Below are 16,563 nucleotides of genomic sequence, written 5' to 3'. Positions count from 1 at the left end.
TCCCAGGTTCAAGCGATTCTCCTGCCTCAGCCTCCTGAGTAGCTGGGATTACAGGCACGTGCCACTACACCCGGCTGATTTTTGTATTTTTAGTAGAGATGGGGTTTCACCATGTTGGCCAATCTGGTCTTGAACTCCTGACCGTGATCCACCCACCTCAGCCTCCCAAAGTGCTGGGATTACAGGTGTGAGCCGCCATGCCTGACCCTTTCTTCTGTTTATGCAGTGGCATGGAGCAGTCCCTCTAAGAGGGCTGACCCGGGTATGAGACATTCAGTCAGCCTGAGGGCCCAAGGGCTGCTCCATGGTGAGCCAGACATCCTGAAGGGTCCAGAGGGAGAATCTATGGCAAGAGACAGCAGTCTAGAGGGGTGGAAGTGGTGGCAGAAAAGCTGGCTTTTACAAGTCCAGTTTTAGGTGCCCAGTTACCAGGTACGTTTATTCTACGCTGACTTCCTCTTATGTAAAATGTAGATTTGCTGAGTGCCAGTGAATTTATCATTTTAGAAACTCAACAGGGAGTTTCTAGATGAGTTTCTAAGAAGTCAAAGAAATGTCCAGGAAGGCCCTTAGCCACCTCGTGGAAACTGGGAGAGAAGAAATGTGTGCAGAGAGAAGAGGGATTTTTGATGCAGAGCAAAAGAACAGGTGTGTCCCGGCTGCTGGCTCTGAGTAACCCGTCTGATCTCACTGTACAGAACGTACCTGCACTTTACAGTAACAATGAGTGCCATTCAGTGTGCCATTTATGATGTTCACACCGGCCTTCCTTGGCGTGGTCCCTGAACCCCTGCAGAGCAGGGACTGTGCAGTCTGAACCAAACAGGGGCCCCTGGGGATAGGGTAGTGCATTCTGATACCTGAGCTGGTAGTAGAGTCAGAGCAAGAACAAAAGCCCCAGCGAGTAATTTGGGTTCTACCCCTGTCACCTTAGCTCACCTGCCTGCATTGCGAAGGTCATGGTAATAGCCTGACTGCATTCTCGACGTGGTTCTGGGTCAATAAATCAGTCAGTAAGCACTGGGAAAGTAAGTAGTACAGAGCAAAGTCTGAGCTTGGTGCCACAGTGGATAAAAAAGAAATAGATGACTCAGCCTCTGCTTACTGGGAGGCTCTGGTCTAGCTGAGACACTACAGAAATATTTGGAGAATGACACTGGTGCAGAACTGAAGGTGCGGAATGACTCTGAAACATTGCTGCACAGCAGGGTCTGAGAAAGGAGAGGGCAGTGCCAGCTGGGTCTGCCAGGAAGGCTTTTTTGGAGAAAAATATTGGCCAGGGTCTGGGAGAATCAGCAAATATGCCCGAGGGTAGAAAACTAGTGTTCCAGGACAGGGACCCTGTGCAGCCCTGGGGTGGGCTGGGTGGGGCTGAGCCGGCAGTACCTGCAGGGACGATGGGCACCAGAGCACAGCTCTCAGCCTGTGTGTTGCGGAGCTCTGGGTGCTCCCAGGTGTCCTCACTGCACCATGGTAGCTCCTCAGGAAGCCATCTGTCCTAGCACAACAGCTCCAATCACTGCTATTAGAACAGATCCAAGGGGCAGGCTGGGAGGCTGTTAGGTTCAAGAAGGAGCACTATGTAGAAGCAAGAAAAGAGATGAAAGTTTTGCTTCTGTCTACATCTGGCCAGAGAGCAGACTTTGATTTGCAACACCGTGTGGTCCCTGCAGGATTACGAAAGGGAAGAGGGGATGGGCGGAAGGCTCTCCTCTCCAGTGCATCATTTTCAGTTTTGCCTGTTACTTTCAAAGTAAGCTGTCTTTCTGATACTGCATTCTGCCCTTTCCGACCCACGTCCTATATTTAAAGGCTTTACATAGACTATATAATCCCAGTTATCACTCTGTGGAGAAAGTGGCTGTGAGAATTAGAGAGACAAAGGGTGTGCTTGTGGGAATGGGATGTAATGTCAGAGCAGGTTCGACCTTACAGCTGTGCAGTCCAGTTAGTCAAATATTAGTGAATCAATTTAATTAAAGATTAGGTCCTCTGTTGCCCTGGCCATCCTGCAAAGTCACATGTGGCGAGTGTTATCATTCTGGATAGCACCACAGAAAGTTCTGTTGGGCATCATTGCCACTTGGACCAAGGGGTCAACTGCTTTCTGGGTGGGAGAACTGAGGCACAGTGAACCATGGCTCGGACTCCAAACTTAGTGCTCAGATCAGTGTGTCGTCCAAAGCTTCCAGCAGACAAGGACTCAGACCACACAATTCAGCAGCATCAAGATGGCTGGAGTGAACAACAAGTTTCCCTTGACTTTAGAAGAAAAAGATCTCTAAATCCTGGAGATGATTACATGCTTTTCCTGAGGGCTGAGGAAAGAGGAGAAGCAGTTGGTTTGTTTTCAATTAGCCACCCTCCCCCTTTTTCTAAGAAGAGGAGAGTCATTGCCAGGTCACGGGGCTGGGAGCCAGGGTCAGCAGAGGGGCTGGTCGGAGCACCTGAGCCAAATGGCCTGAGACTCTGATCCTCATGAGGGTCACCTGCCACCAAATGCTCTCTCCTGGGCGCTGCCATTCGGTTTGTTACGTCTGCACTGAGCTGGCCCTTCCATCTCCCAAGCACCCAATGTTCACCGCCCCTCCTTGGCATGTGTGCCCCCTCCACCCAACACACACCCTCCAGCGCAGGGCGAGATGGGGGCCACCTGAAGCTGGGCCCTGAACTTCAAAGTTGGGAGAACCTGAGTCACTCATCCCAGCAAGGTGAGCTTCCAAGAAACCCCACTCCCACACTACCCCTGTCTTCCCATAGGTTGTCCCTGGGTCCTGCTAGAATCTCAGAGAGACATGGGACTATAAGTTATCCAAATTCTGGAATAGCCAGAACAAGTGAGTGAAATGCACCTTTGCCTGCCTGTGAAGGGCCAGCTTCCGCCCGGGCACCAGAGACACAAAGATGAATAGAATCCTTCCTGCTCCCAATGACCTCATTTACTAAGGAAGGAGAGAGACAGGAACTCACTGCTTAAGGGCTACGTTTATTCATTCCTCTATCCAGCAAATTCTTCAGGACTCCAGCTGTGTGCCCAGCATCATGCGAGAGCTGGGACTTTAATTTTCAGTAAGATCTGCTTTTTCCTTTAAGGAGTTTGCATCTAAGAAGGAAGCAGGCAGCACCGGAGCAGTTACCCCACAGTGCCGCGATCCTGGCGAGCGCATGAGCTACAGGAAACGCGAGAGGATCCAACTCAGTCTGGAAGGCTCAGGTGTGCGGGAGACACAATGGAGGTTCGAAGGGGGTCGACTCTGCCTGGGGAGGGTGCCAGGAAGCTTCTGAGAAAGGCAGTGTGGGGGCAGCTGGAGCTAAATCTTGGAGTATGAAGAGGGGACAGCACACCCAAGGCAAGGAATGCAACCTGCGGGAACAGCGTGTGGGTGGATGCAGAGGTAGAGGGACGGGCCTGGAGGGATGTGAAGGCCATTGATTGTGATGGGCCTGGTGTGCTTTGCTGAGGATTTTAATTTGACTTGGGAGCCACTGAGAGGTGGAAAGCATGAGAGTAACTCAATCAGATCATTCTGATTCTTCCACGTGGAAGGTAGCCCTGTAAGGCAGCGGCGGGTCTGGCGGAGAGAGACAGGCGGGAAACTGTGGCAGGAACCCAGGTGAGCCGGTCTGCGCGAGGATCTGAGGAGGCATGGACAGAGCTTTCTCCAAGAGCCTGCTCCTCGCGCTGAGCGACTGACTGTATCTGGTGTGTGTGTGTTGGGGGTGGGGTGTGTGTACGATGATGCTGGGATTCTTACACTGCGGCTGTCGTATCATCAGCAGCAAGGATGATGGCGCAGGAGACACTCAAGGTCATTGCCAGGGGGCACAAACACATGGAGAAAGTAACTCATCTTCTTTGAGAGCACCATGTGCCGCAGTATCATTCAATAGGACCTGTTTTTTTTTTTTTTTTTTTTTTCTCCCCAAGACAGGATCTCTCTGTCCCCCAGGCTGGAGCACAGTGTACCATCGTAGCTCCCTGCAGCCTCAAACCTCTGGGCTCAAGCATTCCTGCTACTTCCAGCCTCCTAAGTAGCTAGGACTGTGTCCACCAGGCTGTGCTTGAACAGTGAGATTCAGGCATAGGCCACCACACGCAGCTAATTTTTAAATTGTTTTGTAAAGACAGGGCCTTGCTATGTTGCCCAGGCTCAATACAACCTTTCTATGGGACTTTTATTTGTTTAGTAAACTTTCTCTGCCTCTCTCTCTCTCTCTCTCTCTCTCTCGTTTTGCTTTTAACCCCAGAGGCCTAAGATTGAGTTGCTGATCTTCCTGTTTTTGGCCTGATCACACCCCTGAAAAGGCTCTTTTAACTCTCATTTCCTGCTCCAGCCCCCTCCTCCCATAGGCAGCTTGCTGCAGCCTGCTGTGGCTGATCCAAGGTGGGCCCAAGCAATGGCTGCATTTCTAGTAGGGGGAGTTCTCCTTGCCACAGGAGATCACATGCATACTCCCCAGGCTGAGCTCAGGAATGCAAACTCAGGTCAGCCTAACAGGGTGAGGCTGTCCCATAGGAAGCAACATTTAGAAAGAGTCATGCCGGATTGGATTCCAACCCTGCCGGGTGCAGATGGCTGGTCAGGAATGCCCCACAGCTGTCTTGGCCTCCCATGTGGACTGCTGAGGCTTCACATTTCCCCTCAGTAACACAGCTGGGGCACTGCAAGGGAGTAGGGTGGGGGAGCTGAATTGCAGGGGACTCACCTTCTGTGGGAGAAGATGGAAGGGAGGGGAGATAAAACCGCAGTTGACTATATTCTAAGCACAGTCCAGATGTTTAAATCCTTACTGACAACTTAAAAACAAACTAGGGGTGGGCCGGGCGTGGTGGCTCACGCCTGTAATCCCAGCCCTTTGGGAGGCCAAGGTGGGCAGATCATGAGGTCAGGAGGTCGAGACCATCCTAACTAACACGGTGAAACCTTGTCTCTACTAAAAATACAAAAAATTAGCTGGGCGTGGTGGCGGGCGCCTGTAGTCGCAGCTACTTGGAAGGCTGAGGGAGGAGAATGATGTGAACCCGGGAGGCAGAGCTTGCAGTGAGCCGAGATCATGCCACTGCACTCCAACCTGGGCGACAGAGCGAGACAATGTCTCAAAAAACAAAAACAAAAACAAAAACAACAACAACAACAACAACAACAAAACAGGGGTTTACATTTTGGGATAAAACCAAACCAAACTCCTAAATGTTCCAAAGAGATGGTAAAGTGGTAAGAGGATAGTTTTGAAACCTATCATTGCATTTTGGTTTATGTGTCTGATTGAATGTTTTTTCTTGATAAAACTTAACTGAGTACTTAGTATATGCCAGGCACTGTGTTAAGAATGTGACCTCACTTTGGGAGGCTGAGGTGAGAGGATCGCTTGAGCCCAGGAGTTCAAGACTAGCCTGGGCTACATAGCGAAATCCCATTATTACAAAAAAATTTAAAAAATTAGCCAGGCGTGGTGGCACATGCCTGTAGTCATAGCTGCTTGGGAGGCTGAGGGGGGAGGATTGCCTGAGCTTGGGAAGTCAAGGTTGAAGTGAGCCGTGATTGCACCACTGCACTCCAGCGTGGGTTTAGGTTTTTATCAGATTGAGAGACTGAGCTAAGAGAGTAATGACACTTATTTCCTGCCTGCTTTACTGGGGTGTAGCGGAATGTGACGATAGTAGTACACAGTGCCTGGGCCTCCTCAAATAGTTCCTAGAGATGGGATAATGGCCACATGTCCTGAGCAAATCCAGGCAGGCTCTGGACAGTGCTGCAGATGCAGGGACAGGTCAAGTATTGCAGGGATGGCGGGTAGGGGAGGGGTGGTCCCTGAGGTGGCCTGTAGGGGTGACATCCCTGAGTGGAGCAGGCTGATGTGTCGGCACCTCCATTAAAGGCCACTTTTAGGGCAGCTGATAGGGAGGCTGTTGGAGGAAAAAATGGCTCGGAGGCTAGGGAAGGAGGGCACAGAGTAGAGTGGCTGGGAAAAGACCACAAAGGGTTTTGCTCAGCTTCTCCGCCAGATGCATTTATTTTCAGAGATGGCCTGCTAGAGGCTTCTCTTTTCTATGCACATCCTCTCGAGACACAGCCTAAAGCCATGATGCTCACTTCTGCTGTAGGGGATTTTGCAGGGCAGGCCTAGAAAGCATCAGCTAGAGGCAACCTCTTTTCATTCTATTCTGATAATCACTTGCAAATTCCAATAGGCAATTAGAAAAAGCACCAAGATTGCGAGAGTGCTAACTTTTCCAGCATTTCCTTGGTAAAAAGCTCCCTGTGATTTTATGGGGAAGGGGCGGGACAAGCAGTGGCTGCATGGATCCCACCCAGCCGCTGCACCAGGCTGCGCCAGGAACCAGAGGGAAGCACGGTATGCGAGTGAAACGCACTCCTGTTTCAAAATGTTTTGCAGTGAGCTGTGCTGGGATCTCCGGTGTGAACTGCGCCCTAAGCACAGACTGAAGCAAGCTCCCTTACCCTTCTGACCCTGCTTCCTGCCTCTGCTTATCACCCGCCCTGGGTTCAGAGTGTGAGATGCCGGGGCTCTGTGACTCTTCACTTCCAACGGCTCCCTGCAGCCCGTGCCGGCCACCACTTCAGCACTGGTGAATGCTAAAGTGAACGAAAAGGAGATGGGACTCCAACTTTGTAGTGAAAACCACGCACTGTCTTATTCATGTGCACCCTGTCTAACCCGAACTATTTTTGATGAAGTGCTTCACCAAGATGTGGTTTGGGGGAGGGGTAGAACAGGAGAGGATGAGGAGTAGAGGAGAGCAGGACTCTTCCTCCTCCGCAGAAGGAAACCTGTGAAAACATGTGGGACCCCAGGCTACCGCTCAGTAGAGTCCTCGAGGTGTTTATATTTGCCCAGCGCTGCACTCATGACAGATTATTTTGCCTGCAGGGTCTTAACAACATTTGGTAGGTGGTCTTGTAAAGGAAAGCAAATATTTAAGGCTTTTCTCCTTCCCTCTCCCTAATTGTTTATGTGGGGAGAGAGGTACCAGTTGCTCCTGATAAGAGCAGGCCACAGCCCCAGGCAGCTGGCGCAGCACACGCCTCCGTGTGAGGAACTCTGGCCTGCTGTGGTGAGCACTGCACTGACGTCACTGCCCCCTGGGAGGAGGCTCCCAGTTAAGTGGGGAAAATGTATCTGAAAATGTCGAAGCAGATTGCTTCCATTGTCAGGGCATTTGAGGGAAACATCTATGAAATCGGTATAGCCCAGATGTCTTTATATGCACATGCTTAGCAAATCAGGATTTAACAGATGGCATGAATATATACACTTTGCATATCTAAAGATGCTTATACGATTAAATGTAAGTGATTTTGAATTTGTGTACCATACACATCTTGCAAAAGAAAAGCCAACCAATTACATGGTCCATGTTATGGTTTACATATGTGACCATCATTATAAATTATGTCTATCAGGCACTTACAGGGAGTTGAATTAGTTACTGTACAAAGCACACAGCCCTCTTTAGGAATTTATGATCCAGGGAAAACGGTGTTGCCTGCAAGGGAATTAAAGACTGTATCATCCGTAATAACAATTGAGATTCGTATATGGTTTTACAAGGTACAAAGTACTCTCAAAACATATCATATGATCTTCACAAAGGCTTGAGAAGGTTAAGTGTCTAGAGAAAGGTCATGCAGTTATTCAGAGATAGGCGGGTTCGTTACCAGGTTTTGGTCGGTTCTCGCCTGCCCCCAGTGCTGACATCTGTAGGCCCAGTCCAGCCCTGGGACTGGGCGGGTGTGAGGGGCCTTGACTGGGAATCTGGATGCAGAGGCCATGTTGTGTTTATGTGATAGACTCACTGTGATTTCTGTGGTGTGGAGAGTGGTGAGCGTGGGGTCGGGCACTCAAGAGAGCTGCAGCATGGATGGGCAAAGCTATGCTGCATCCATGGGGGGCTACCTTGAGGCCAAGTTTCCTTGGGGGCTGGGGCCAGGGATTTGCAACAGCCGGAGTCCCGCCAAGGATGTGGTTTCTGCAGGGAAAGCACTGCTTGGATGATTCCTTGTCCAGAGTTGTGCCCACCAGGTGGATGTGGTGGAGAACATGCTAGAGGGCTGGGTGGACAGTGTCAGCGGAGAGACGGGAGGAAGCAGCCGGTGCTGAGCAGGCGCAATGGGCCAGGCTCAATGCCAGGAAGCTGACATCACTTCACCTCCCCTTCTTTCATCAAACCTTTTGGCACCGTCTTCCACAGGTAAGGACACAGAGCTCAGATAGGCTGAAAATGGGTTCGAGCTTATAAGATCTGGTAAGTCAGAGCCAGACTCCGAGCCACCGGCTTCCTCTGAAGCCTGAGTTCCTACCCGCTCCGCTGGCTGTTTCCCGAGTACTGTGGGCACATGAGGCCAGAGATCTCAGAATTCAGCTGCACTGGAATCCCCCGGAGGGCTGGCTGAAATGCAGATTGCGTGCTGCCACCGAGTGGCTTACTCCCTAGGGTCCAGTGGGCCCGAGAATCTGCATTTCTAACTAGCGTTCAGGCGCTGCTGCTGCTGCTGCTGCTGCTGCTGGTAGGGGGTATCCACTTTAGGGACCACTGCTTGAGGCTGGGAGTCTGGCTGGGGCAGGGGACACTGAGGTCTCGTTCTGATTCCCCTGGGACCTGAGTGAGCTCCCCTGAGCCTGCTGGTTATCTCAGCGTTCCCATTCTGCCTGTTCGTGTCTCGAGGTGCATGGGGTGCGGAGAGGTCTCTTTTCAGAAGTGCATGTTGCCCAGCCACAGGAGCTATGTCTTTTCATTTGTTTGTTTTTGAGACAGCGTCTCACTCTGTGTCCCAGGCTGGAGTGCAGCGGCACAATTACATTTCACTGGAGCCTCAACTTCCAGAGCTCAAGCCGTCCCCCCACCTCCTCCTCTCAAGTAGCTGGGACTATAGATGCAAGATGCAGCCCAGATAATTTTTAAATTTTTTATAGAGAGGAGGACTCACTTTGTTGCTCAGGCTGGTCTAGTACTCCTGAGCTCAAGTGATCCTCCTACCTCGGCCTCCCGAAGTGATGAGACTATAGGCGGGAGCCACTCTGCCCAGCCAGGAACTATGACCTAAGCTTCCCCTTGTTAACCTGTGCCAGGCACACAGTGACTGCTCAGTGAAGAGTTAGCATCTCACGGGCTTGCCTAACACCCTCAGTGGCCTCAGATCCCTCAGTCATGAACCCCTGCTGCCATCCTGCATGGATGCTGCCTTTGTTATGGGGCCAGGATGTCTCCATTCTTGTCCACGGAGCTCCACTATTTAGGATACAGGTCTCTTTCTGGAATTTTAGAACTCCATCTATATTCAATAAAATATTTTTGAATTTATGATCATTCAGCTAGGACTGCCCCCAGGCCTGCCTCCTTGCTGAGTTCTGGGCCCCATTTCTCCCAGTGGGAGCAGGGCTCGGTCAGCATCAGCAGCAGTTCCTGAATGAGGGAATTACAAGCTTTGCTGCTCTGTGGGGTGTAGCCTCACCTCGTGGGTCTGGAGCAGGGTGCCAGTGCCAGTCCCAGGTTTCTGTGCGTGGGAAGACACTTTCTATAACATCAACTCTGTGGGTGAATTTGGAGGAGAAAAGTATGTTTTAAAAATTTCTGCCAAAGCAGATAGACATTTTATAGATTAGAAGTAAAATCTGCATGATTTTTTAAGATAGGAATTTAGATGTGAAGGAAATGTGCTTTTGAATGGGGCCAGTCTCCTCGGGGTAACACCATCACTCTTCTGAGCCTGTACGGTCATTTCTGTGGAAAAGTTTGAAACTTAATGATGAAGAATAAGCAAAGCAATGAAGCTGCAAGCAGTGACCATCTTACCATCTTGATATTGAGCCTTTATGTACATATCAGCTGCAGATTTTATGGAAGAGAAAGAAGTTGACAGGGAGCAAAAGTTGTGTGTGACGAACAGTGGTCCTAGAGCTACCGTGTGGGCAGGCAATGGATCTGTCCGAACAACTGCTGTCACTAGCCTTCAGTCATCAACATCAAGAAGTCAACACTTGTTCACAGCCTCAGTATTCGTAAGGGTCTGTGTTGCCAAAGGAGGTTACAATGACCCCCTTTCCCAACTGCCCTTTTTGTGGCATCACTTTGCCAGTTGGTCTGTGACTTGCTTTGGCCAGTAAGTTACAGCAGAAATTCTCCCTTAAGTTGTAGCTTCTATTCTCTCTCTGTCTTGGGAGCTATCTGGAAGCTCCCTGAACCCTGTCCTCTTGGATTTTTACAGAAGCTGTGTTACACAGGCATGATTAAACCATGTAGAAATGTGACTGGACCAAAAGCACATGATCGAAATCCAACAAGGCCTGTCTGTTCAGACTTTTCTTATCTCTCTGTGCAGGATTCCTTCCTCTAGGATATGGGGCAGGATCCCCTCTGGAATAAGGGTTTTGACCCACCGTCAGATTCGAGTCTTGCCTTGGGCAGGTGAAAGAAGGACAGGAGGTCAGAGAGAGAGATTCTGTTTCATGAGGCCTGCATCTGAGGGCTAAAGCACCCCAACACTGCAACGAAAGACCGTGATAAGGGCTATGGAGGTTATGACTAGGAACTGTTGATAAGTGTGTGTGTGTGTATATATTCCTATATATATATAGAATATTCTATATATATTCTATATATATTCTCTCTATATATATTCTATATATATATTCTCTCTATATATATATATTCTCTCTCTCTCTCTATATATATATATTCAGTCATAATCATAACATCACACCTGGGTTGTATCTCATGTTCCCATTTAGCAGCTTCTTTCTTTTTCCTTTCTTTTTTTTCTTTTCTTTTCTTTTCATTTTTCTGAGACAGGGTTTCACTCTGTCACCCAGGGTGGAGTGCAATGACGCAATCTCGGTTCCGCAACTCCGCCTCCCAGGTTCAAGCAATTCTCAGGCCTCAGCTACCTGAATAGCTGGGATTACAGGCGTGTGCCACCACACCTGGCTAATATTAGTAAAGATGCGATTTCACCACATTAGCCAGACTGATCTCTAACTCCTGACCTCAAGGGATCTGCCCACTTCTGACTCCCAAAATGCTGGGATTACAGATGTGAGCCACCATGCCAGGCAGCGGCTTCTTTCTTGATGAACTGTTTCTTCTTTCTTTCTTTCTTTCTTTCTTTCTTTCTTTTTTTCTTTCTTTCTTTCTTTCTTTCTTTCTTTCTTTCTTTCTTTCTTTCTTTCTTTCTTTCTTTCTTTCTTTCTTTCTTTCTTCTTTCTTTCTTTCTCTCTCTTCTTTTCTTTTCTTTTTTTGCGGTGGAGTCTCACTCTGTCGCCAAGGCTGGAGTACAGTGGCACGTAGGTTCACTGAAGCCTCTGCCTCCCGGGTTCAAGCAATTCTCCTGCCTCAGTCTCCCAAGTAGCTGGGATTACAGGCATGAACCACCACAGCTGGCCTGTTTCTACTATTTTTCTTTTTGTGTATAATTCACTATTCTTTTTAAAATGATATCAATATCAGCAACCCTTGGGAAAGGAGCAGGGTACGATTCCTCCTCTGACCGAGCAGCACCTGTTGGAGGAGTTTATACTCACACCTCCTTGTGTCTTGTTCGGCTCTCTGCTCTGCAGAGCAATACAGACTCTGACTGGACTCTTAGAAACAGCAAGCTTAGGCTGACTGCCCACGTCCCACCTTGCAGGGCTCCAGCTGCCAGGATGTCCCAGCTGTGTTCCTCTTATTTAACCAAGCTTAGCCCTACGGTGGCATCCCAGCCAGGCGTGGTGGCTGTTCCTTCACTCCTCCTGCTCCTTGTGACATTATGGCTCAAATGAACCTTTAATTTGCTTTTCATTCTCCGTTCCCCTCCATCTTTCTCTCCTGCTCTTTCTTCTGACCTCCCCAGATAGCCATTTTTTTCCTAATTCTTCACACTTCTTTTAACCCATAGGTATTTTTGGAGCACCTGCAATGGGTGAGGTGCTATGTTTGGCCCTGGGGACACAGAGGTGACCTAGGTCTGCTCCCAGCCCCAGGGAATGTGCCACCTAGTGAGGGGAAACAAACCAACAGAAAAGAAATATTCAAATGAATAAAATAATTGCAATGGTGGTAAGTGTCATGAAGGAAATAAACGAGGAGCAAGCTGTGTCATTTTAACCGAGGCCTGAGGTAGCTAATGAGTTGGTCACTGAAGGAGGGCTGAGATGGGTCAGAGGAAGCCACGGGGCATAGTCTTGACCTTTTCGGCTTTCATCCTTCGTCTGTGGACATTGCTGACTGTCCTCTGCTCTCCAATTCAGGCTTGGCCAGACTTGTCCATGTCCTAAATCTCAGACCCTCATAGCAAACTGGTGGACGACAAGGCTGGCCTTTAAAATCTAATCACTTGAAGCTGGTCCCAGGAGACTCCCACGGAGAATAATATTGATTACAATTTATTTGCTTGAAATATTTTTTATTGCTATACTTTTTTTTTTTTTTTTTAACAAAATAGATACATTTGTGTAGAAGGCTGGGCATAATGGCTCATGCCTGTAATCCCAGCACTTTGGGAGGCCAAGGTGGGTGAATCGCTTGAGGTCAAGAGTTCGAGACCAGCCTAGCCAACGTGGCAAAACCTCTTCTCTATTAAAAATACAAAAATTAGCCAGGCATGGTGGCGCATGCCTGTAATCCCAGCTGCTCAGGAGGCTGAGGCCAGAGAATTGCTTGGACCCAGGACATGGAGGCTGCAGTGAGCCGAGATCACATAATTGCACTCCAGCCTGGGTGACGGAGTGAGACTCTGTCTAAAACATAAAAAAAAAAAAATTTGTGTAGAAAAAAATTATAGCAAAAGGAAGACATCAAAATATCCATAATCCTACCACTCTGATATAATTATTTTTACACTTCTGGTTATCTTCTTTCAGAACTTTTCTTATGCATGCATACATGTGCATAAATAAAACGGACAAAACCGTGTGTCTATTCACTTAATAATGTATCTTGGCCATCTTTCCATTACCTGCCACATCATTTGTTCACAGCAATATCACTTTTTGCATCCTAGTTTTAACTGATCTTATTGCTAGGCATTCGGGTTATTTGCTATTCCAAACAACATTTTAATTAAATGTCTCTGTAGCTGAACCTTTGTGCACACTTCTAATATTGATTATTGAGTCAAAGCAGTTGCCCACAGTTATGAATTCGAGCACGGATCTTGGCTAGTTCTTTAAAAACACATGAGCTCTCCACAACCTCCACTGCTATCTGGAGCAGACAGGGACACTTGCAAGGACACGGGCTGTGTCCTCCCCACATGTGTGAGATGGGTATGTGTCCACTCATCATTTCTGCAGTTGGATTGCTGACACTAATGAGCTTTTTTCCTAGATCAAGGCATCAGGACCAAGAGAGAAGAAAATATTTCAGGGACTGAGCATTAACGGTCATAGGTGTTCATTTGGAGAGAAAAAACTGAAGGAAACCTGGGTGGTCAGAAAACTCTAAAACCACCATATTTGTAGTTTTATTTTTTAAAACCTCACTCCCCAAAATCCCAAAGCATTTTACATCTGCTGAGTCTATTTTAATGGAGAGGAAAAGTGAGAAGTCTAAACTTTCTCCTAATTGATTTTTGGCTGCTGTGTCTATGAGAGACATGAAAACACTGTTCTTTGCAGATTTATTTCTTTTTATATTAGGGCAAATTTGGGCCTATTTATTTCTGTTTCCCTGGTGGTTTGATAATTATGATCAGTAAGAGTATTGCAAGTGGAGGGTAGGTGAGTGCATTACAGAAATCATTAGCCATCATTAGCTACATAACCATCCCCAATAATCTGGTATATGGTGGCCCAAAGAGGAAGACGAACTCCAAACACCAAAGAAAAGAATGTCACTCAAAGGCCAAATGGCCCAGGTGAGCCTGGAATGGAAAGAGCCGTCGTTTATGTCGCTAATCTACTAAAGCTCCCCAGGATTGGGAATTCATACAATGAAGAGAGGAATGAAACAGTCCAACATTAAAACAACTTTGCTGGCGAGTGCTTTTAATTCAAGCTGGGCCATTGTAGCAGGTTGTCAGAGACTCTCAAGGTCACACAACAGTACTTGAACTGAGAACCTACTTCCACTAACTGTGGGGTGCATGTGAGCGACTCAGCTCGCCCCGACTCTCTCTCGGGCCAGGTCTGCACTGGAGCGGGTAGGCGGATGAGGAGAAAGACATTTCTCAACAGCTGCCTCTCTCAGCCTCCCTCCTCCTCCTCATTATTCCTAGAAATGACAACAAACGTTGCCTGTTTTGCGAAAGGGCTGCCCAGCTGCTTAATTTGCAAATGAGAAAAGATAAGCGCATTCTTTCTCATTTTGGAACTGGAGAAGAGGAAAGCAGGAGTTCAGTATTTTCAACAGGAGACCAGATCCTGTGGAGGCCACCCTAGAAATGGTCAGGCTCCACGGGGCCTGATGGCCCTTCTGATTCTTTATTGCTCAGTAACAAACCACCTAAAACTTAGTGGCTTAAGAACACAACATTCAGTTTGCTTGCAAATCTGCAATTTGGGCAGAGTTCAACAAGGACAGCTTCTTTGTCTCTACACCATGGATAGAGGCTGAGGGTGACTAGTCCTGGGGCTGCAGTCATCTCTGGGCTCCCTTGTTCAACATGACTGGATTGTTTCTGGGGCATCCCACTTGGGCCATCAGCTAGAACCATTATAGGGGCCCCTCCCTGTGGCTGCTGGGCTACTTCATATCATGATGGCTGGATTCCAGGAGACAGGAAATAGCAGCCACCAGCTTCTTCAGGAAGCATCCCCTTCTGCTGTACTCAAGTGGCCAAGGAGCCTCAGAGAGCTGGGACTCATGAGGGTCACAGGTAGACCCCCCACTCTCAGTGGAAAGGCTGTAAGAGATATCGGGCCTTGTTTTATAGTGGTCACAGTGGTTTATCTTTCAGTTGTAGAATCACAGCATTTACTTCTTAGAAGTCATTGAGGCCATTTACAATGAACCTCCACACTTTGCAGGAACCTTGTCTGTAGCATGCTAGCATAAGTTAGTTGTGGTCTGCCCTGAACTGGGAGATCGTGTGATCATCACAGAGCCATCCTACAGCAAGGAGGACTCGGAGGCATTAGGCGCGGAGCAAGAACATGAGAAAGGCCCTTCCTTGAGGCTCTTGAGCCCCTGGCTAGATCCCTGGCAGGACTATTGGGAGCAGCCTCCACCTTTTCTGTGTCTTTCAGAACGGTTCAGATGCAGAGGAGGTGCTACATTCATAAGAAAGTGCTACATTCTGGAAGCTCTGTGAACCTCATTCTTTTGGGTCTTTAGGGAAATTTTACTATGCAGGCATAATTGATTTCATCATTGGCCATGGTGATTAACTCGATCTCCAGCCCCTCTCCCTTCCCCAAAAGGTAGGGGTGGGAATGAAAATTCCAACCCTCTAAGTACATGGTTGGGTCTTCTGGCAACTGGTCCCCCATCCTTTGGGCTTTTCAAAAATCACCTCATGAACAGAAACAGTGGGATTGGAAGGGACTTGTTATGAATAACAAAAGGTGTTCCTTTCACCTTTATTGCTCTTATCTCATAGGAAATTCCAAATGTTTTAGAAGCTCTACACCAGGAACTGGGATGAAGACCAAATATATTTCTCATTATAAGTCACAGCATCACAAGGCATTTAAAAATGTAGTGTATTGGTAGGGAATTTGAGGTAGAGTAAGTCCAATTGGTTTTGAGATGATCACCGTTGGACGGAGAGTTTACTACTCACAGCTCCTAGAGGAAGGAGCATGCCCTGAATGGGGTGGGGGCACCAAAGAGGATTGGTCAGGCGGCAGATGGAGCGAGGGAAAAACAAGGGCAAGAATCTTTAGTGTGGTTTCCATGGAAAGTAATGGGTGACGCAGTGTAGGCTTAAGAATCGCTAGTTTGAATAATTTCGATGGACTCTGGGGCATAGGGGCTGTCCCTAATTGTCTGATACCTGGCTCCAAGGTGATTAAGACAGGTGGATATGATCCAGCGTCCCCAGTAAAGAAGGCAGTGTGGGTGTGGGCTCTGGATTGGTTGGTTTGTTGTGAAAGGTGTGCTTACAGACAAGTTGTTTATTACTGCTAAGAACTGAGTAACCTGACAGGGGCAGTTCCTCCATGGTCAGCAAGACCCCAGGTATCACAGCATCCGAATACAGAAAATAAGACATGGGTAATACAGCTGGTGACTAGGAAACACATTTTATGTTTTTATCTCTAGTGTCTGATCTTAGCAGTCTACATAACTATTATGGAATAATTCTAAGTCAGTGTTTCTCAAAATGGGGCCTACAGAGCATTTATATCAGACTCATTTGATGAGCTTGTGAAACATGCAGATCCCTGGGCCCCTGCCATAGACATGACATCTCAGCATCTCTGGAGATGCTGGGTCCTGGAAATCCGTATATTGGCAAGTTCCCTGTGTAAGTCCTGTGTCCACTCTGCCTTGAGAACTGCTGTAGTGTCTTACCGATGTCTTCTCCATGCTGGCCCATCAGTCAGCTCTGAGTTCAGAGGAAGGTTTAGTTGAACTCCCAGGAATTTGAGCAACTTTCCCAAATGGAAAGCACCAGTCTC

At 48.1% G+C, this 16,563-nt stretch overlaps 1 long non-coding RNA gene across 11 annotated transcripts in view; it reads left to right on the top strand.

Annotated features, from left to right (window-relative positions):
* The window catches only part of LOC114678952 (uncharacterized), a 56,206-nt gene that overhangs the window by 18,851 nt on the left and 20,792 nt on the right, over nt 1-16,563 (top strand). For 8 of the 11 annotated variants that reach the window (XR_013411823.1, XR_013411822.1, XR_013411820.1 and 5 more), the window contains 2 exons: nt 3,094-3,214; nt 6,400-7,549. This is a non-coding gene — a long non-coding RNA (uncharacterized LOC114678952). Of the gene's footprint in view, nt 1-2,360; nt 2,712-3,093; nt 3,237-6,399; nt 7,550-16,563 lie in introns of those variants that run through there. The other 3 variants (XR_013411827.1, XR_013411825.1, XR_013411803.1) reach the window with 3 other exon arrangements.

This window comes from Macaca mulatta, chromosome 1 (assembly GCF_049350105.2).
Source record: "Macaca mulatta isolate MMU2019108-1 chromosome 1, T2T-MMU8v2.0, whole genome shotgun sequence".
Classification (NCBI taxonomy): domain Eukaryota; kingdom Metazoa; phylum Chordata; class Mammalia; order Primates; family Cercopithecidae; genus Macaca; species Macaca mulatta.
Note: the sequence above shows the minus strand (reverse complement) of the source record. Positions and strands in the feature narration are given on the sequence as shown.